Source organism: Protopterus annectens, chromosome 16.part0 (assembly GCF_019279795.1).
Source record: "Protopterus annectens isolate FY-2018-M chromosome 16.part0, PAN1.0, whole genome shotgun sequence".
NCBI classification, from domain to species: domain Eukaryota; kingdom Metazoa; phylum Chordata; order Ceratodontiformes; family Protopteridae; genus Protopterus; species Protopterus annectens.
The window spans coordinates 299,995,632-300,016,275 of NC_056750.1; positions in this window are offsets into that span (position 1 = coordinate 299,995,632).

The following is a 20,644-nucleotide window of genomic DNA, read 5'->3' on the forward strand; positions in this document are numbered from 1 at the left end:
TCTTCAATTTTTCCCTTAGAACTAGACAAACTTGCAACTTAAGCACTCAAACCATTCACTTCTCATCCCGGCACTTGCTTAAAACTCATAGCAAGCACTAATAAACCGTAGCACTAGAGCCCCCTATACTGTAGAGAAGGACAAGGCTCTCGGTTCGACCTTACCAGACAATCAGTAAAACAGTTCACTGTACCTATCCAGGCATGTCCAAAGGGCAGCTTCAGGTGTAATCTCTGGTCCAACTGGTGAATCTGGGCATTTTGAGGCAATGTTACAAATGCCTCATGTACACAGACAACCCTGTCCTCCTTCCACCAAACACTAATACATGCAAGAGATGCAGTTATACAGCCAAACTGGAGGCTAAGCTGTCTCAACCCAAGACTGGACCAAGCAGTCAAGAGGAGAGGGGAATTACTTGCATCACGCCACCAGTCTCGCATAGACCTAGTAAACCAGCACTGGCAAAAAACACACATTAATACACGAAAACATACTCTGAGGCTCTACATAAAAATCTGCAAAAGCAACAGAGACCTCCAAAGCAGACATCCAAGCAACCTCCACCCCAACACAAACCATGAAACACATACTTCACAAAACCAGTGTGCCACACAATCACAGCCCTTAAGGCAAAATAACATACCCAACACACTAGTAATAGGTGACTCTCTAGTCAGGTGCACTGACGTCCCACTAACTAGGCTGAACAAGGAAAAGGTTACTGTTAGCTGCCTATCTGATGCCAGGATCCACCACATAACGCAAGCACTCAGGTCCTTCCAGAACAAGTACAAATATGACTCTGTCATTGTCCATGTTGGTGTGAATGACCTGAGCCGTACCTCCCTGGACTACATGAAAAAAAGACATGGAGGAGCTCTCTGATCACGTAGCCCAGGCCGGTATGACCCTGACCCTGACCCTGAATAGCATCCTGCCCTCACCAAGAATGATACCACAGTATTGAGAAAAAATTATCGATTTCAACAATTGGCTAAGGTTCTGGTGTCATTCAAAGGGGATCCACTGTCTGTCAGCCTGAGATGACATGCTTGACAAGCCACACTGCTTCACTAGAGATGGCTTGCACCTGTCACCCTTAGGCTTTCGAGTACTGGCCAAGGCTCTTGCCCAGTGCCTTTTTTAGGCAAGGCTCAAAAGACAAACCCACCGCCGTAAATAGCACAAGTGACAAAAAACTGAGGGTAATGCTACTCAATGCCAGAAGTCTAAACCTCAAAATGCATACACTCAAGGCACTTGTCAGTATGGAGAAATTTGATATATGTGCAATAACAGAAACCTGATTTAAGGCTCCAGAGAGCACCCCAGCACTACCAGGCTACAACTCATACCATACATTTTGGCCACAAAACCTGGACAGAAATACGAAAGGCAGGGGAGTATCCATATTCATCAAGGATACCCACACCTCCAGGTTAGTGGCACAGCACGCTGCTTCAGAGATCATCCATGTGCAACTAACAATGGGCAAAACTGCTATTCAAATTATAGCTTGCTACAGATCACCCCCCACATGTCCCAGGACCCCTACTTCGCATTCCTGGAAACACTGGGAAACATAAAGGTCCTACCGAATATCCTGATATTGGGTGATTTCAATTACCCAAACATTAAGTGGGAAAACTACTCAAGTACAAACTCCCTTGCCCAACATTTCCTAGAATTTATAAACTCAAATGCCCTGGATTAACTGGTCAACACCCCCACCAGAGGTGACAACATATTGAACCTGGTCATCACCACCATGGGCGACCGGTGTTCCACACCGGAGGCCAACCCCTCACTGGTTAGATCTGACCATAAACTAATCATTCTGGATATCCACATTCCGCCACCACCCACCGTAAAAAACCTTTCAAAAGCAAACTTCACATTACTTAAGACCGAGGTGGGAAGCTTCAAATCCCCCCATGCTAAAGGGTAATGTTGTCCAAGCTGCAAAATCCTTTACTAATGCACTCTATAGGCACCTACAAGAATGCATGGATTGTGCTATCCCAAACAAAACCCAAGACTCACTCCTCCAAGAAAAGGAATCCAGTTTGGTGGACCCCTGCCATAAACAAGCTATACAATAGAAGGAGGAAACTAGTACAGAAAAGAGTAAAATCCCAAGAAGGGAAGACATCCCAGATCAGTATCAGCAAGAAACTACGTTCCCTCATAAAATCATCTCAGGCTAGCTTTGAAAGAAAAATTGCCATGGACTCCAAAGATAACCACAAGGACTCCAAAGATAACCACAAGGCATTCTTTAGCTATGTCAAGAATCTAAGTGGCAATTCTCAGATCTGCTCGGAGTTAGTGCAGAATGGCACAAAATACACTGAACCGACCGATGTAGCCAACATCCTGGCAGACAGGTTCAGTGCAAACTTCACCCCCCTCTTGCGCCCAAAAGGGCCCATAACTATACCAGAAGAATGCAGTGCCCCTGAAATCACAGACACTCAGGTTAAAACAGCTCTCTCCAAAACACAGCATCAATGGGACTGGACGGTATCCCAGGCTGTGTCCTACACGAGCTCAAAGATGAACTAACCCCTCACCTAAAGACACTGTTTAAACTCAGCCTCTCCACAGGCTACATGTCCACAGAGTGGCACACATCAACAGTTATTCTGCTCTACAAAGGTGGAGCCACAATGGACCCCGGGAACTATCGCCCTATAAGCCTGACTAGCTTGGTCTGCAAAGCTATGGAGTGCATCATCATGGATCTCATTAACAGAAGCATTGGGAACCTCCAAACACTAGACCCTACCCAGTTCGGCTTTAAGGGCAGATCATGCCTCCTCAACCTGGTGGACTTCTTTGAGACCATTACCAAGGCTATAGACGATGGAAAGGTGGTCCACACAGCCTACCTAGACCTTGCAAAGGCCTTCAACACCATTCCCCACTCCGGTATTATAGACAAGCTCACCAGCCTGAACATAAACCCCTATGTCATGAGATGGGTTGCCAACTGGCTCATGGACAGAACCCACATGGTAAGAGTTGCGGGAGCTAGGTCTGACTCTAAGCCTATTACAAGGGGCAATCCCCAGTGCTCAGTCCTAGGACCCCTCCTGTTTGGCATATACTTCTCAGAGGTACAGGCAAGCACAGGAGGACTATAGCTGACCAAGTTCACAAATGACTGCAAACTAGGGGCTGTAATTGACTCTCCGGCTGACACAGACATCATCCAAAAGGGTCTCACTGAGACAGATGCCTGGTGTCAAAACCATGGCCTCAAGCTAAATGCCAAAAAGTGCATAGTCATCCCCTTTGGAAAAAAACAAAGTACCCACAAACTACCACATAGGTGGTAGTCCCCTAAATACGGAAGATGTAATAAGGGATCTGGGAACCCAAGTAGATAGTAACCTCTCCTTTGATAATCACTTTGCCAAAGTGGTTAGAAAATCCTTCTATGTGGCCCACCTAATCGCAAAAGGGTTTGCATCCAGATCGAAAGAGGTCATTGGGCCCCTGTACGCGTCACTCATCAGACCCATCATATAGTACAATGCCCCATTTGGGATGTACCTGACAAGACACCTGCAACAACTGGAAAGACCACAGAAGTACCTCACCAAGAGGATCACTGGCCTCAAACAGATGCCCTATGCAGCTCAACTGAAGAAACTCCAGCTGTACTCAGTTGCATATTGCCTACTCAGAGGTGATCTCTGCCTGACATACAAGGCCATGTCCAACCCAGAATTGATGGACATGCTCCACCTAAAGAAAAGCATATCCCCTCGAGCCACATGCTCCAGGGATCTAAACCTCACCACAACAATAAATAAGACTTGCTGAAGGGATCAATTCCTGTCCCAGAGACTTCCCATGGTCTGGAACAAGATTCCAATATTCATTAGGCAGAGCTCCTTGCTAACCCTCTTCAAGAAAAACCTTGACAAGTGGATGGGAAACTAAGTTTACCCCAGGGATCACTTCAATGGCTCTGCTGGACAGAGGCACAGGGGACTAATCTAAGAGGGCGGTGAAAGCCAACACATTCTGGCTATGCTTATAAATGCCTTCGGGTAGATAGCCTAATACCTACCTATGAACCTATAAAAACTGCAACATTTATTAGATAAATATTGATAAGTAGTCATGGATAAAGCCAATGTTTGTCATGGATGATTGTATATAGTGTACATAGTTGTTTATTCAGTATATATTGTATGTTTGAAATATTTTGTTCGTGTTTAGTAGAAAAAAAAAAACAAAAGAAAAATGTTTTGGAAAAAAAAGGAAAATATAATAATGGTAGATTTGTGGTAGTACGGGGCTACTGATAAGGAAGAATGATTTCACTGGCTTCTATTTATACTCTACCTGAAACTGCTATTATGGAGCTTATACAATTTAGGGGAGAAATAATCAGCAAGGAATATTACTTATAATAGGGGACTGGAACTTGATTTGCAAAAAGCCTTTCCTTTAAGGGAAACCAAAATATTATTCTGCATCTATTGTTCCCGCAATTCCTATTTTTTATTTGTAATTTGTTCTTACGATTTTCTAAATATCTCATTTGCAAACTATATTCACTACTTCTAGTGCGACTGATTTAGATTTCCATTTTCTAGTAATTGTTTTTTTTTGGCAGCCACCAGTATTGAACTCGGAAAGGCCTTACTGTATCTAGGCAATTTGGATTCTGTAACACAGCTCAAAAAATCATTTCCTTAGTTATAACAGTTTTCTCACCTAGTATTTCTAACAGAGTAGGCTACATGGGATTTTTAAAGTCTGCCAACTCATTGAAGTCCCAAAAAATATATTCCTAATTATCTCTTTCTTTCTCATCACACCTCAAACATTTTGCAATCTATATGAGGAAAGATTCTTTGGAATCTGCTTGGGTTATAAAAATACCTAAGCAAACACTTCCAAGCAAAGATCCTCTATCTTCTAGAATTTACTGTATATTTAGGAGGCATACATGTATATCCTCCCATTGTTTCTTTGTAAATTGCTTATACAGTATCTCTTCCCAATCCTTTCTAACCTACTCTGATTGATTCCTATAGTTATCATGCAATATTTTATATGCCCTACTAGGTATCCCTTTTTTAACAGCAGCTTCTGTTCTAGGTTGTCATTAAAACTGTACCAGTGCTGGTCTTTCACTTGGGATCCCCCTAGTCCTTTCTCTTTGCCTATACTTTGATATCAGTCCTTGATAGAGAAAGCAATTTCTATCCTGCAGTTCAAATTAATTCTTGGCCTCTTCCCATCTATTACCTTTCCCTCTTTAATTATTTGTTCCCAATACATTGGTTCCTTTCCAGTTTTCTCCAGTAAATTCCATCCCCACTTGCCCTTTCACTGTATCCCTAATTGCAGTCATACCTATCAGCAGAATCTTATTTCTCAATTCACGTTAGCTTAGCTCTTATCTTTATAAAGTAGCAGAAAGTATTCTAATATTCTGTATGGTTATTATTGTTCTCCTTAAGGATCCGCACCCAAAATCCCAGTCTCTCCTTATTTCTTGAACTTCCTCAGTTTCATTATCATCATTCCTTTCTACGTTGATTTATAGCTTTCTGCTTGTGCTGTGTATAGGAGCTCTGAAATACCCCTTGAAATCAGGTGATCCCTTTACCATCTTGTTTTAGAAAGATACTTATCCCACTTGATTCTTGCCTTCTTCCTCTCTCAGATAAAATCTTTCAACTCTTTATTAATGGCTATCCACAACTTTTTCTCTAGTTGATGAAAATATGTCTGACCTGTGTATAAAACTAAATGGACTAAAAACATTTTACTGTTTGTATCTTATCTATATCCATAAAACAGAGCTTCCAGTCCCTTCCCACATATCCTTAGCTGTTATAACATAATCCTTTTTAGCCAACACTCCTAAGTACTTCATTTTATCAAGTCCCCATAAATATGGGTATTGCTGCACCAATTTCTGTGAGAGTTCTTAATTTACAGCTGTTGCCTTTGTTTTTATCTTAATTTTGTATCCCGAAAAGATTTGAAACTCAGAATGTTCCACAACACTGAAATGTTTTTTTCTTATCGGGTAGAAAATATCTGCAAATAGACAACTTTTCTTGATTGCCATACCCGTTGTATGCTTGAATTTCTGAGTCCCATATTTTCTTTGCCAATGATTTTAACTATAATGCAAATAAAGGGGAAACGGGACACCCTGCCTGGTTGCTGTGCTGAAATGCAACTTATCAAAGACCCCCCCCCCACACACGCTATTTTTCACTTCCAATCCCTCATATATCCCCCTAATTAACCTTATTATTGTGTCAGTGAAAGCAAATGCTTCCATTACCCTTCCCAGTTAATCTGTTGAATGCTTTCTCTTCATCAAGACCAAATAGTGGTGTTTTCTTACATTCTATTTCCCTCTAGATCATCACTGTTCTTTTAATGTTATCAAATGTTTGCCTCCCCTCCACAAAACTACATTGATCCATATTTCTCAATTTTGGCATCACCTTTGTCATTCTTTTAGTCATTATAGTCATAAATGCTTTATAATCATGGTTTAGAATTGTAATGGCCCCATATGAAGCTGGATGTGAGGTGTCTTTGTCATCTTTAGGTATTACAGGGTGGGAGATTGGTACAATGGTTAAGGTGTTTACCTTACAGACACAAGAAGCAGGGTTTGATTCTTATATGGGGTAATTGGCTAGGCTTAAAATGGCCCACAAAGGCAGTTAGCCTAGTATGAACCTATAAATCCTCACAACCACCACAGTTTTCCTCCAGGATGTTATTGCTTCTCCTCCTTTTAAAATACTGATCTGATGTCAATCTTTGTTCATTCTTGGCGAATGGGACTTTGTTCCGATCTTTGGAACCGTCTCAGCCGTTATACAGCTTGTACCAGGCAAAAACCTACTAAGCTAAGACTCTACCCACAATGCCCCTCTTTCCATTACCTCAGATCTCATTTGCTGCTCTGTCAGCAAGATGCATCAACCGTTGCTCTCAGCTAAGTCTTTAAAAATTCCTTTATTGAGCTAATTCTTTATTTTTGCTGTAGCTATATATATTTTTTTCTAGATTATTCCTCATAATTTTGTCAGCTGTGTGTACCTCTGTTACCATTGTTGGTAACCCCTCTCCTGCCTTTCTTACCACTTGTGGTAACTTGTAGTACCATCATTGGTACTTCCTTCCTTTCCCTTGTACCCTTTTGGTATTTCTCCTCTACCATCATTGGTAGACCTTCCCCTGTCTTGTGTGTGTATCTTGTTACCTTTAGACCCTATTTTTTTAAATGGTGGAAAAACATAAAGCACTTCTGAATTTAAACAGAGCCAAGTCTGTGGAAGAAAGATGACTAATTCTGATGGGCATCTTTCCTGTGTTTGTCTAGGAGTGCCACATCTTGATCTAAATTGCAACATCTGCAAGGCCTTTAATAACTGGGCCATGGTAGAGCATCAGAATAAGCTCATTGAAAACTACTTTTAGTAAAGCTGTGTCTAAGTCTGATTCACCTTCAAAATCAGACCCTCTCAAAAAAAAGAACCACTCGGTACCTGTGTCCCGCACAGCACCATTGGCACAAAAACATAAGGCTGTGGTTCCGACTACCTCCACAAAACTGAAATCAAAGGTACTGAAGCTACAACTTCAAGAATCCTTGGCACCAACTGCTGCTACTATGGTGCCTTCAGCACCAGCATCAACACCGCCATCTTTAGTTTCCAGCTTGGTGCCGACATCTCCAATGGCACATCAGCGGGCTCTGCCCACCACCTCAGTGCCAAAACCAGATCAGAATCTTTTTCTCAGGACAAGGTATTCACCTTCCATAGACCCTTTTGCAGGCCAGTTGCCCAGTCCCTTTCTGGAATGACCTGAGTCTCCTTCAGGGTTATCCATTCGATCCTCCAGGAGTCTCTCTGAGGTAGACATTGTGAGATCGGTGGATCATTGTTGGCAGCCAGAGGTATTCCTGCCCCTTCTCAGGCCCCTCTTCCTCCTTCAGTTGGGGTATCTTCTTGAAGGACTCCTACACTGTTTCCTCCTCTGACTTCCACCAGATCTTTGGAGCTGAGCACTTCTATCTCCCCAGTACCAGCTGTTCCAGCACCATTAGGCATCCCTATGTCTACATCGGATGTTGCTCTGACTTCTTTGGTTCCCTCCTCAGAATCGACAGATTCTTGGGGCTGAGACTCAACTGCTAGTTCTGAGGGTCCTGGATCAGCTCCTGTTTTTTATGTGGAACTCACCTTGGCTCTTTGGACTTTGTTCATTGTATGTTCTTCCATGGCTCCTGCTTCAGAGGGTGGACTCTCAGAGTGGGGTGTGGCCTGTGTTCCGAGGTGGTCTTTCTCTGTTATGAGCTCCCACTCCTCTTTGTGGGGGTCCTGCCTTTCAGGTTATGGAGAGAGCTTTAGCCTCTGGAGGCTCTCAGCTGGTTCCTCCTGCATCAGAGTGTCACATTACCATATCTTCTGGTCCAGAGCTGACACCAATCTCCACAACAGGACAGCAAGCACCAAAGCTTCAAGTTACCCCTGTACAAGGCCCCTCTTCTTCTGAGTCATCCTCAGAGATCCCTGCTGAAGAACCTTCCCCGTAAGAAGACGTGCAAGAGGAAGCACCTAGAATCTGTCACTGAAGACATTGATTTTGATGGAGGGAAGGGTCCCCATCACCCCCTAAAGATGTCTCCTTTGGAGACATCCTAGAGATCCACAAGCAGAGGGGTGACTGGAAGACCCAAGACCTGACCTCAGAGGAATCTGTCTACCTGCAATCATTTGGTGCTCGAATATCTGCTTCCTGGGTGACCCCACCCACTGATGATCTTATTAAGCTGATCATGTAGTGGGCTTGGAAGGCCCCTGACTCCATAGAGCCTATCCCCCAGAGACCAGACAAAATGTTATCACCTCCTGAAGACCACCAGTATTGGTCCAAGTGTTTAACAGTAGATGCCATGGTGGTGGTGGCTGCCACCAAGAAGGAAAAAGATGAGTTTTACTGTCCATCCTCCTACCCGGGAGTCTGGGATGATGGACAGATTTGGAAAGTGGGTCTATGCTTCATCAACCTTCACACTCAGGTCTTTGAACTTCATGACACATTTTACTAGACTCCAGAGAGATCTGATTAAGGAGTTATTGGATACTGTCGCAGGCGCAGTGTCTGACAAAGTGGAGGATAAGGTCGCCTCTCAGCAGGCCACCCTGGAGTCTGTATCAAATTTGTCCATGCAGCTCATTGCACACGCAGCCGTGGGTACAACCAGAGCAGTGGGTTCAAATGTTGCCATAAGGCGCCATACCTGGATGCGCTTGTGTGCATTTGTGAAGCCCATCAAGTCTTCCTTTGTCAATGCTCCTTTTCACAGATTATCTTTGTTCAGTCCCAAAGTAAAGGACACACTATCCAGGTGTGAAAAGGATGGAAAGACCCCGTCTGCTTTAGGCATTCATTTTTCTACTCTGTTGTCTTTCTCCAGGAATCGGAGAAGTGGAAAGATGTGGTTCAGGAAGTCCCAAGGGTCTTTCCAGGACACATGTAGTGGTAGCTCCCCTCGGGACAGAGGGGGGGAGCTCAAATGGAAGATGCTGACCCCATGGCAAAGGTAGCCCACAAAACCAGGGCTCTAGAGACTCCTGGTCTGGACAACCCTACCAGTGCTCCTGAAAGGAGGCTTGATTGCATATCTCTGGAAGCAGTTGGGGAAAGATTCTCACTGCCCTCGACAGATTGGTGACAGGCAACCTCCGATACTTGGGTGCAGAGAATCATTACCAGTGGCTATCATTTACCTTTCACCCTTTTCCCAAGATCAGTGAGAAAAATCCCTGATATTCCACCCAATCAGAGGGATCAAGCAGCCATAGAGGTTCCAAAGCTGCTAGAACAGAGCATCATCGAAGAAATCCTACCAGACCAGATAGGATCTGGATTTTATTCCAGGTTGTTTCTAGTGCCAAAGAAGATGAGGGCCTGCAGGCCGATATTGGGCCTCAACCTTTTGAACAAGTTTGTTCAGCAGACAAAATTCTGGATGGTCACAGTTCAGTCTATTCTCCCCTTTCTAAGGGAAAACAATTGGATGTGCTCTATAGACCTTCAAGATGCATATTACCACATAAAGATGGACAAACTCTCAAGAAGGTATCTCTGCTTTCAGCTAGGGGCCAGTCATTATCAGTTCAGAGCACTGCCCTTTGGCCTCAACACAGCCCCCAGAGTGTTTACCAAATGTATGGCAGCAGTCACAGCTCACGTGAGATTACACAGATTCCGGGTGTTTCCTTATCTAGACGACTGGCTCCTCACTGCCCCTACCAGGCATCAACTGCTTCAAGCCACAGACTTCATCATGCACTTGTTCAGTGCCCTAGGTATAGCAGTCAGCAATGAAAAGTCACAGCTGTCTCCCACTCAGGACCTAGATTTTATAGGAGCCAGCTTCAATAGTTTAATGTATAGCTTCTATACCCTTTCATGGGCTCCAAAAGATAAGGTCTCAAGTATAACTCATTCTAGTAAAAAAAAAAAATGTGCCCACTCTACTTGTCCTTCAAGCCCTAGACTCTGTGACAGTGGCCATCACCTTTGTTCCCTTGGCAAGATTTTACATGAAGATACTTCAATGGCTTCTGGCCTCCCAATGGTCCAGTCTATCTCATCTGATGACTCACCCAATCTTAGTAACAGGATGTTGCAAAAAGGATCTGTCCTGGTGGATGCAGTCAGAAAAAATTGTAATGGGCTGTCTCTTTGTTGCCCCACATCCCAAGGCCATGACCATGGACACCTCCCAGATGGGGTGGGGGTGCATTATCTGGGAAGAACAGCCCACAAGAGAACAACTTGCACATCACTGTCCTGGAAATGAAAACAGTGCTCCCAGCAATGCAAGCTTTCAGTCTACCTCTGAGAACAGTTGCAATCCAGTCCGACAATATGGTCATGGTATGATACATCAACAAACAAGGTGGAGCAAAATCCTACCCCCTTTGCCAGGAAGCTCTCAGAGTGTGGCAGTGGGTGATATCTTCCAACCACTTTCTTGTGGCAATGCATATCCCGTGGAGTTCCAACATGATAGTGAACAAGCTAAGCAGATTCATTCTACTGTCTCACAAGTGGTCTCTCAATCCCAAAGTGGCAAAGGAAATCTTTCACTGATGGGGCCAGCCTAGCTGTGATCTCTTTGCCTCCCCAATGAACAAGTGCAGCAAGTAATTTGCTCTAATCCCCCCTCAGGGGGAGTCCGCAAGAGATGATCTCCTTCTTGATTGGCCCTTGGATCTTCTTTATGCCTTTCTTCCATTTCCCCACATACCCCTCTTCCTAAAGAAAACCCAAAGGTTGTGAAGCAAAGTGATTCTCATTGCTCCCTTCTGGCCTAGGCAGATTTGGTTCCCCTTTCTATGGCCTCACTTGATTCACCATCAGTGGATTTTGGACCCAGTTCCAGACCTGCTGTCCCACCCGCAGGGATTGGTGCACCCCGATCTGCGCACTCTCAAGCTCACAGCTTGGTTCCTCCAATTCCGTTAATCGTCAGGCAGAATAATATAACTTCCCCAGTACAAAAGATTCTTCCGGCCTCCCATAGGCCTTCCAGGAGGGACTCTATTCTAGTAATTGGAAGAGATTTTCAATTTGGGCCTCTGAAAACAATTTAGATCCCTTTTCAGCACCTGTTGAAAAGGTTTTGCAATTTTTAGCTGCTCTGTTTGACCAAGGAGCCTCTGCTTTCACCATTTGAGTCCAGTTAGCAGCCATTTGCAAATTTTACAATGGCTATGACAACCATCCTTTAATTTCCCATCGCCTGTGCAAGGTCTTTCTCAAAGGTTCCTTATGTATAAAACCTCCATTCAAGGATCTCACCTTGGTTTTGCAATCTTTAGTACTACCTCACTTTGAACCAGCAGTTATTTGCCATCTTAAATTCCTTTCTGGGAAAATCTTTCTAGTAGCCATCACTTCCACCAGAAGAGTCTCTGAGATCCAGGCATTATGTGTGAAACCCCAGTATATCATCTTTCATAAAGACAGGGTGTCATTGAGAACTAAAGCTTCCTTTCTTCCTAAGGTGGTCTCTGAACCCAATATTACTCAAACTAATGAATTACCAGTTTCCTTCCCCAAGTTTTCCAATAAAGGTGAATATTGCTTACACTTACTGGACGTACATAGGCAACTACATTTTTACCTGAACAGGACTAGAGAGTCCAGGAAATCAGATCAATTGTTAATTTCTTTTTCTGGTCCAATGGGGGGGCAAGCTGCATCAAAAGTGAAATTATCTAAATGGCTGAGAGATTGTGTTACCTTTATTTATGCACATAACCAAAAGTTACCTTCACCTGTTAAAGCGCATTCAACCAGATCAGTTGCCATATCAGCAGTTTTTCATTCAAAAGGTTCTATGGATGAAATTTGTGCAGCTGAAACTTGGGCTCTGCCTCATATCTTTATCACTCATTACAAATTTGATATGGTCTCCAGGGAAAGAACATCCTTTGGGCTCTATGGTTCTCAGGAATATCCTTCCATAAGGCCACTCAGGAACTAAAGTAGCTGGGGACTCTGTCCCATTCATCAAGAATGAACAGAGATTGACAACATCAGATAAAGAAGTTATGTACTCACCATAACGTTCCATCTGTGTTGTCGATTTTCATTAATTCTTGGCATCCCACCCACTTTCCCACTCCTGTAGATTTCCTGGGGGATCAAACCCTTGTCTTGGGTTTCTATAGGGTTTTTACTTTAGACATTGCTTCTGTTTACAATTTCTGTGTATACTCTTGCTATGATCTGCAAATTTGATTTGAGGTAATGGAGAGAGGGGCATTATGGGTAGAGTCTTAGCTCAGGGTTTTTGGCTGGTGCGAGCTGTATAACAGCCGAGCTGGTTCCGAAGATCAGAATACAATCCTATTCAATAAGAATGAACGAAGATCAATAACACAGCTGAAACATTATGGTGAGTACATAACTTCTTTTTAAACAAAACCTTCCATCTGATGTCAATCTTCATTCATTCTTGACTGATACTGATAGGTTCAGTTCCAATCTCTTGAAACTGACTCAGCCATTGTATATAGCTCATACCAGCCAAAAACTCTCGACCTAAGGCTCTACCCACAATGCCTTTCTCCCTGTTACCTCAGATCAGTTTGCAACATAGAAAATTGGATGTGTCAGCTGATACTCTCCACTAAGTGCTTTAGATTTCTTCTTTCTAAAAATGTTTGGTTAAGAAGTTTTTGCTAGATAGTTCACGACATTGTTGTTGAGTGAGTGACTGTTTTTCCAACAATTTCTACCCCCCTTTACCTTTCGGTAACTCTTATTACCATCGCTAGTAACAGGCCTCCTCCCTTCTTCTACTACTGTTGGTAATCTCTTATACCATTGTTTGTATCCTCTTTTCCCTTTTTTCTCCTTTTACCCATTTAGGTATTTTTATCTATACCAGTGTTGGTATATCAAAAAAAAAAAAACTGTTCCTTTCCTTCCTCTCTGTTTTGTGAGAGCATGTGTATATCAGTGACCTAACTAACTTTTCAATATGGCAATGAAACAAAAGGGGACATCCGGATTCAAGCAGTGTCAAGACTATAGCAGAAAGATACCCAATTCTGATGGGCATCTTTCCTGTGTGTACTGTTTGGGTGCCTCTCACTTGACTTGTACTATTTGTCAGGGCTTTAGCACCCGTACTTTAGCTGTGAAAGGCTTATTGAAATGTCCTTTTACTGAAGCCCTACCTAAGGCAGAGCCTTCAAAATTTCCTAAACCTGATGTAAAGAAAAGAAGCCACTCTATGCTGACCTTCCCTACAGCACATGAAACAAAGTTGCAAAAAACACAGGTTCCGATGGTTTCTTCGGAACCGAAACCCAAAGTACCAAAATTGGCAATATCATCACCTCTGGCACCAAAAATAATTAAGTCCTCATCGGTGCCCTCAGTCATTGAACCAGATCCGACTAAAACCTCTTTGGCACCAACCATTACTTCGGCTCCGACGACCTCCCCGGCACCAATAGTTTCTGTTCAACCTCCACTGTCCTCTCATTCAGTTCCACAATCCCATTCCATACAACAGTCTATGGTGTTGAAAGTCAATCTGCCAGTTATTCTCAGGACTAGATACTCCCCTTCAGTGGACCCCTTTTATATCATCGACTGAGCCCCTTTCTGGATAGGCCTGAGTCCTCTTTAGGAATGTCGATCCGTTCCTCCAGGAGTCTGTCAGAATTGGACATAGTTAGATCAACTTTTGGCAGTCAGAGCCCTCCCTGCACCATCACAAACCTGTCTACCACCCAGAGCTGAGGCTTATTCTCCAAGGACTCCACCAGTTTATGCTCCTCCAACCTCATTTCTTGGTTGGAGCCCCTACTTTGACGCTCCTGGTACCAGTTACCTCAGTGCCGACAGTGGATCTCACCTCAGTGCAGGAGTCGACTCTGTGGTCTTCAGCTCCTTTGGATCCGCTGCACTCCTGGGACTGTGATTTGGCTGTTGGTTCCAGGATCCTTGGACCAGTTCCGGTTGTTTCCATAGTACTGTCTACAACTCTCTGGGCTATGGCAGTTTTGAGCCTTCTCTCAGCCCCTACTCTGGGTGGGGGCTCATTGGAGCAGGGTGTGACCTTGTTCTGAGGTTGTCCTTCTTGGTTCTGGGCTGCCATCCCTCTTTGGGTGGACCTGCCTTCCAGATTATGGAGAGAGCCTTGGCCTCAGCAGGCTCCCAGCTGGTTCCATCCTTGTTGGAGTGTCATATTTTTGTTTTCTCTGGTTCTTGGCTGTCACAATCTGCTACGTTAGGACAGTGGGCACAAAACACCCCAGTTCAGGGTCCACCCTCTTCGGATTTCTCCTCAGATCCTTCCCCTGAGGAGCCACCCCATAAGTAGACATATAAGAGAAAGCATCTCAATTCCCCAGAAGAATCTTTCACTGAAGACACAGATTACGATGAAGAAGTATCCCCACGATCACCCACAGAAGATGTCTCTTTTGGAGACATCCTGGAAATATTGAAACAGAGGGGTGATTGGAAGCCCTCAAACCCATCCTCCAAGGGATCTGTGTTCTTTTTGTGCCCACAGTTCTACTGCTTGGATGGCGTTGCCCACTGACAACCTAGTAAAGCTGATCATTCAGCAAGTATGGATGGCTCCTGACTCCATAGAGCCTATTCCCTGGAGACCAAATAAGATTATTTCAGCCCCATTGATCTAAGGGTCTAGCAGTGGATGCCTTGGTCATGGTGGTGGCGGCCACCAAAAAGGAACTCACTGACAAGAGTTCAACTATCCATCCTCCTAACTGAGAGTCTTAGACAATGGATAGATTTGTGAAGCGGGTTTTTACTTCATCAACCTTCGCTATTCAGTCCTTGAACTTCTTGGCACACTTTACTAGACTCCAAAGGGATCTGATAACTGAGCTTTCAAATACCCTTGCAGGAGCAGTATCTGATGAGGTTTGAGATAAAGCAACCTCTCAGCTTGCCACCCTGGAGTCTATCTCAAATTCGTCTATGTGGCTTATTGCTTATACAGTAGAAGGGATGTTTAGAGCAGTGGGTACAGGCATTGCTATTAGGCTTCATGCTTGGATGCTCTTATGTGATTTCACAGAACCCTTTAAGTTTTCCTGTATCAATGCTCCTGTTGATGGTACTTCCTTGTCTGGCCCAAAAGTCAGAGACACGCCTAACTAGTCAGGAGTGAAAAAGACAGACCCTTTTTGCTGTGGATGTTAATTTTTCTGCTCCACAACGACCTTACTGTAGGAATTAGAGGAGTGGAAAAATGTGGTTCAAGAAGACCCAAGGGCCTTTTTGAGACACACATGGCAAGTATTCCTCCCGGGGCAGAGGAGGAAATTCTACTGGAAGATGCCCCCTCCCATGGCATAGGGGGTCCACGTAACCAGGGCTCCAGAGATTCCTTTCCTGGAAAACCCTATTAGTGCTCCTGAATGGAGGCCCAATTGCTTCCCTCTGGAAGCAGTCAGGGGAGGGTTCTCTCTGCTCCATTCACCCTGACTTACAGTAGCCTCGGACACCTGGGTGCAGAAAATAATTACCCGAGGTTACCATATTCCCTTCAATCTTTGCACAAAATCCCAAAAGCGAATCCCTGATGTTCCACCCAGTCAGAGAGATCTAGCAGCACTAGAGATTTAAAAGCAGCTTCAAAAAAGAGCCATCCAAGTAGTCCTACCAGACCAAATAGGATCCAGATTCTACTCAAGATTCTTTTTAGTGCCAAAAAAGACAGGGGACTGGAAACCAGTCTTAGATCTCAGCCTATTGAACAAATTTGTACAACAGACAAAATTCTTGATGGTCACGGTTCAGTCAATCCTTCCCTTTCTAGAGAAGGACGATTGGATGTGCTCTATAGATCTTCAAAACATGTATTACCACATAAAAATGGACAAATGCGCCAGAAGGTATTTCCACTTCTGGCTAGGAACCAGTCATTACCAGTTTCGAGCACTGTCCTTTGGTTTCACCACAGCCCCCAGGGTGTTCACCAAATGCATGGCAGTCATAGCAGCTCATTTGAGAATACAGGGATTCTGCATGTTTCCATATCTAGATGACTAGCTCCTCACCACTCCCTCCAGGCATCTACTGCTTTACACCATAGACTTTGCTCTACATCTTGCCAAGACACTAGGCATTTCAGTCAACAAAGAAAAGTCACAATTGACTCCCACATAGGCTCTGGAGTTCATCGGAGGAAGGTTAAATACAGTATACTGTGTAGCCTCCCTTCCTGTCCACATACTTTTGAAACTCAGATCGCAACTTCAGGTAATCACTTCCCAAAACAAAGTTCCTGCTCATCTGGTACTACAAGCTCTGGGATTCATGGCAGCAACAATAACATTAGTTCTTCTAGCGAGCTATCATATAAGGTTGCTTCAATGGCTCTTAGCATCACAATCGTCACTTATAATACATCCCATGTCTCATCCAGTCTTGGTAAATTGCTGAAAAAAGGATTTATCTTGGTGGATGAAGCCAGAAGCGATTCTATGTGAAAGTCCCTTTTTCCCCCTCTCAGACCAAGGCCGTAGTGACCATGGATACTTCCCATATAGGGCAGGGGAGGCATTTTCTGGGAAAGACTGTTCAAGGCACTTAATCCCCACAAGAAGCCAATTTGCACATCAACATCCTAGAATTGATGGCAGTGCTTTTAGCATTGCAAGTTGTCCTTCCTTCTGGAACAGTTGCATTCCAGTCAGACAATATGTCCACAGTCTGGTATATCAACAAACAAGGGGGAACCAAGTCCTACCTTCTATGCTGCGAAGCTCCAAGGATTTGGTAATGGGCAAATGCTTCCAACCACTTTCTTATAGCAACGCATATCCCGGGGAACTCCAACATGATTGCAGACAAACTGAGCAGATATATCCTCCTGCCTAATGAGTGGTCTCTCAATTCCAGTGTAGCAACGAAGATCTTTTGTTGATGGGATCAGCCTTGCTGTGACCTTTTTACTTCTCCTATAAACTACAAATGCAGCAGCTACTTTGCCCTCATTCCCCCTTGCAGGGAATCCCCGAGAGACGCACTTCTTCTCAATTGGCCCCAGGGACTCATGTATGCCTTTCCCCCAGTTCCACTGATTCCCCCAATTTCTGAGGAAAGCCTAATGGTTGAGAAGTAAAGTGATTCTCATTGCACCCTACTGGCCTTGTCAAGTTTGGCTCCCCTTTCTTTGGCCTCATCTGGTTCACCACCCATGGACTCTGATCCCAGCTCCCTATTGTCTCACCCTCACGGTCTGGTGCATCCTAATCTTCAAAATGTCAAGCTGACAGCTTGGTTTCTCCACTTCCAGTAATTGCCAGGCAGAATAGCTTGTCCTCTCCAGTGCAAAAGATACTTCTGACCACCCATAAACCATCCACCAGGAAGCTTTATCTTGGCAAATGGAAAAGATTTTCAGTTTGGGCATGTACAAATCGCATAGACCCTTTCTTGCATCAGTTGACAAAGTCCTGGAATATTTAGCTACCTTATTTGAAATGGGAGCCTCTACATCTACAATTAAGGTTCATTTAGCTGCCATTTCAATTTTTCATAACTGTTTTGATGACCATTCCTTGATGTCTTATCTTCTATGCAAAATTTTTCATAAAGGTGCTCTACATTTTAAACCACTTTTCAAAGACCCTGTAGCACCATGGGATTTGACTTACAATGTCTAGTTCGACAGCCCTTTGAGCCAGTAGCTACTTGTGACCTCAAGCTCTTATCATGGAAGACCCTCTTCCTAGTAGCTATCATGTCTGCTAGGAGAATTTCAGAGTTACAGGCTTTATGTGTGAATCATCCATACATAATTTTTCACAAAGAAAGAGCATCACTCAGAACCAATCCAACCTTCCTTCCCAAAGTGGTATCAGATTCTAATATCAACCAGTCCATAGACTTACTGGTTTTCTTTCCAAAATTTACAAACAAAGGAGAGCACTGTTTACACTTGTTAGATGTCCACAGACAATTACATTTTTACTTGTATAGAACAAAATCTTTTAGAAAATCAGACCAACTATTTATATCATTTTCAGGACCCAGATTGGGCAAGACTATATCAAAGGTCACCTTGTCAAAATGGCTAAGAGACTGTATTACCTTTATATACAATCAAAATAAACTCAAGTTATCAACTACAGTTAGAGCTCATTCTACAATATCGTTTCCAATTCAGTGGTCTTCCATTCCAGAGCTTCTGTGGAAGACGTATGTGCAACTGCAACTTGGGCTGCTCCACGTACCTTTATCACTCATTGCAAGTTAGACATGATCTCTAGGGTAGAGCATCCTTTGGCTCTGTGGTGCTCAGCCATATCCTTCCTTAGGGCCTCTCAAGATCTAAAGGAGCTAGGGACTCTGTCCCATCAGTCAAGAATTAATGAAAATTATAGTCCATAGCATTCCATCTGTGTTGTTGATCTTCATTCAGTCTTGAAATCCAACACTCCTGCCTCCTCCAAAAGACTCCTGGAGGTTCAGACCTAGTCCTGTGATGTTATAAGGTTATACCTTAGACAGGGCTTCTGTATTTTCTTAACTACTAGGCAAACTCAATCTGAGGTAATGGGGAGAGAGGCACTGTGGGTAGAGCCTTAGCTGGAGAGTTTTTGGCTGGCGTGAACTATGTATAATGGCTGAATCGGTTCCAAAAAGTCAGAACCTAACCCATCAGTCAAGAATGAATGAAGATCGATAACACAGATGAAATGTTATGGTAAGAACATAACTTCTTTTTACCTTTCACTTTATTCCCTCTCGACAGGAATACCACCTATCCCTGGAGACTTCTTTGTAGATTGGTTATACATCACCATTATTATCCCATCTCCTCCTGTCTTAACAGTTAATAATTGAGTTTCATCTACCTCTAACCTTGGCATATTTAATTCTTCCATAAACATTTCTATTTGTATTTTCTTGATTTCCATGTTTCCCTCCTTTTTACAGATTTTCATAAAATTTCTGAAATATTTTTAATACCTCTACATAATATCTGGTTATTTTCCTTGTTATAGGCTCCCTATGCTTGGCAACAACACTTTCTACTTTATTTTGCCTGAGCTGTTGCACTAAAAGTTTTGTGCTCTAGATATATTATTAAAAAAAGAGTTGCTTAACAGCAATTTTTCTAAACTCATGCATATTATCCAGGTAGTCCCTTATTTTCTCTTTAGCACTGTACAATTGTGCCTCATCTTGATCTGTGAGACTCTCCCTATTTTGCAGTACTTTAACCTTTGTCAGTCCCTATAAATCTTATTACTTCTTAGCCATCTTTCTTTTCTTTTATTTCTACCCTGTTTTTAAACTCCACTTTCGTGTTATTCTTCTCCCTAGCTATCTTTTCTGAAGACATTTCTGTCCTCCCTAATAACTCCCAGATAATTTCCACTGCAAATTATTTAAATTCCTGTCTAACAGAAAGTTGTGGAAGCACCAGTGTCTCATTTATATTTTATTACTCTGCATTTTTAATTCAGTTGTTATTGGTGCGTAATCTGAAATAGTTATTGGATGCACATCAAAACTTAAATGTACATCTTCCTGTGAAATATAATTTCTGTGTAGCCTTTTTTCTTTATCTTGATTTTTGCATTCCATGCCCCCAGCACACCAGAATTCCATTTTACTATATATAGTTTTCCAATCTGTCCAGAGATATTGGTTCTTGGTTAGCATACATGTATAACTCTTTCTTCTCAGCTAAATCTAGTCTCTCCTCCCATTCATTCCACATCTTCCAAAATATTCACTTCATTAATTAAACAGTCTAGTCATTATAATTGATCAGTGCTGCTTTAACCTAAGGTATATGGATTATATCCTGCATAAGATACAACAGCCAGCCAGCTTTCTAAGCTTCTGGGAGCCTTCCACATGCTCAAACCATTAGTCAGCTTGAACTTAGCTGAGTAAAAAGTCAGGGATGGGTACCAAGCTCTTTGGTGTATTTCTGCTGACGAAAAAAGTACGCCTGTGTGGGCTTTCGAGGAGCAGGTATGTTCCCTTTGGGGGGGGGAACCTTCCACATTACTATTTTACTTGAGCAAACTTACTTTTTCTT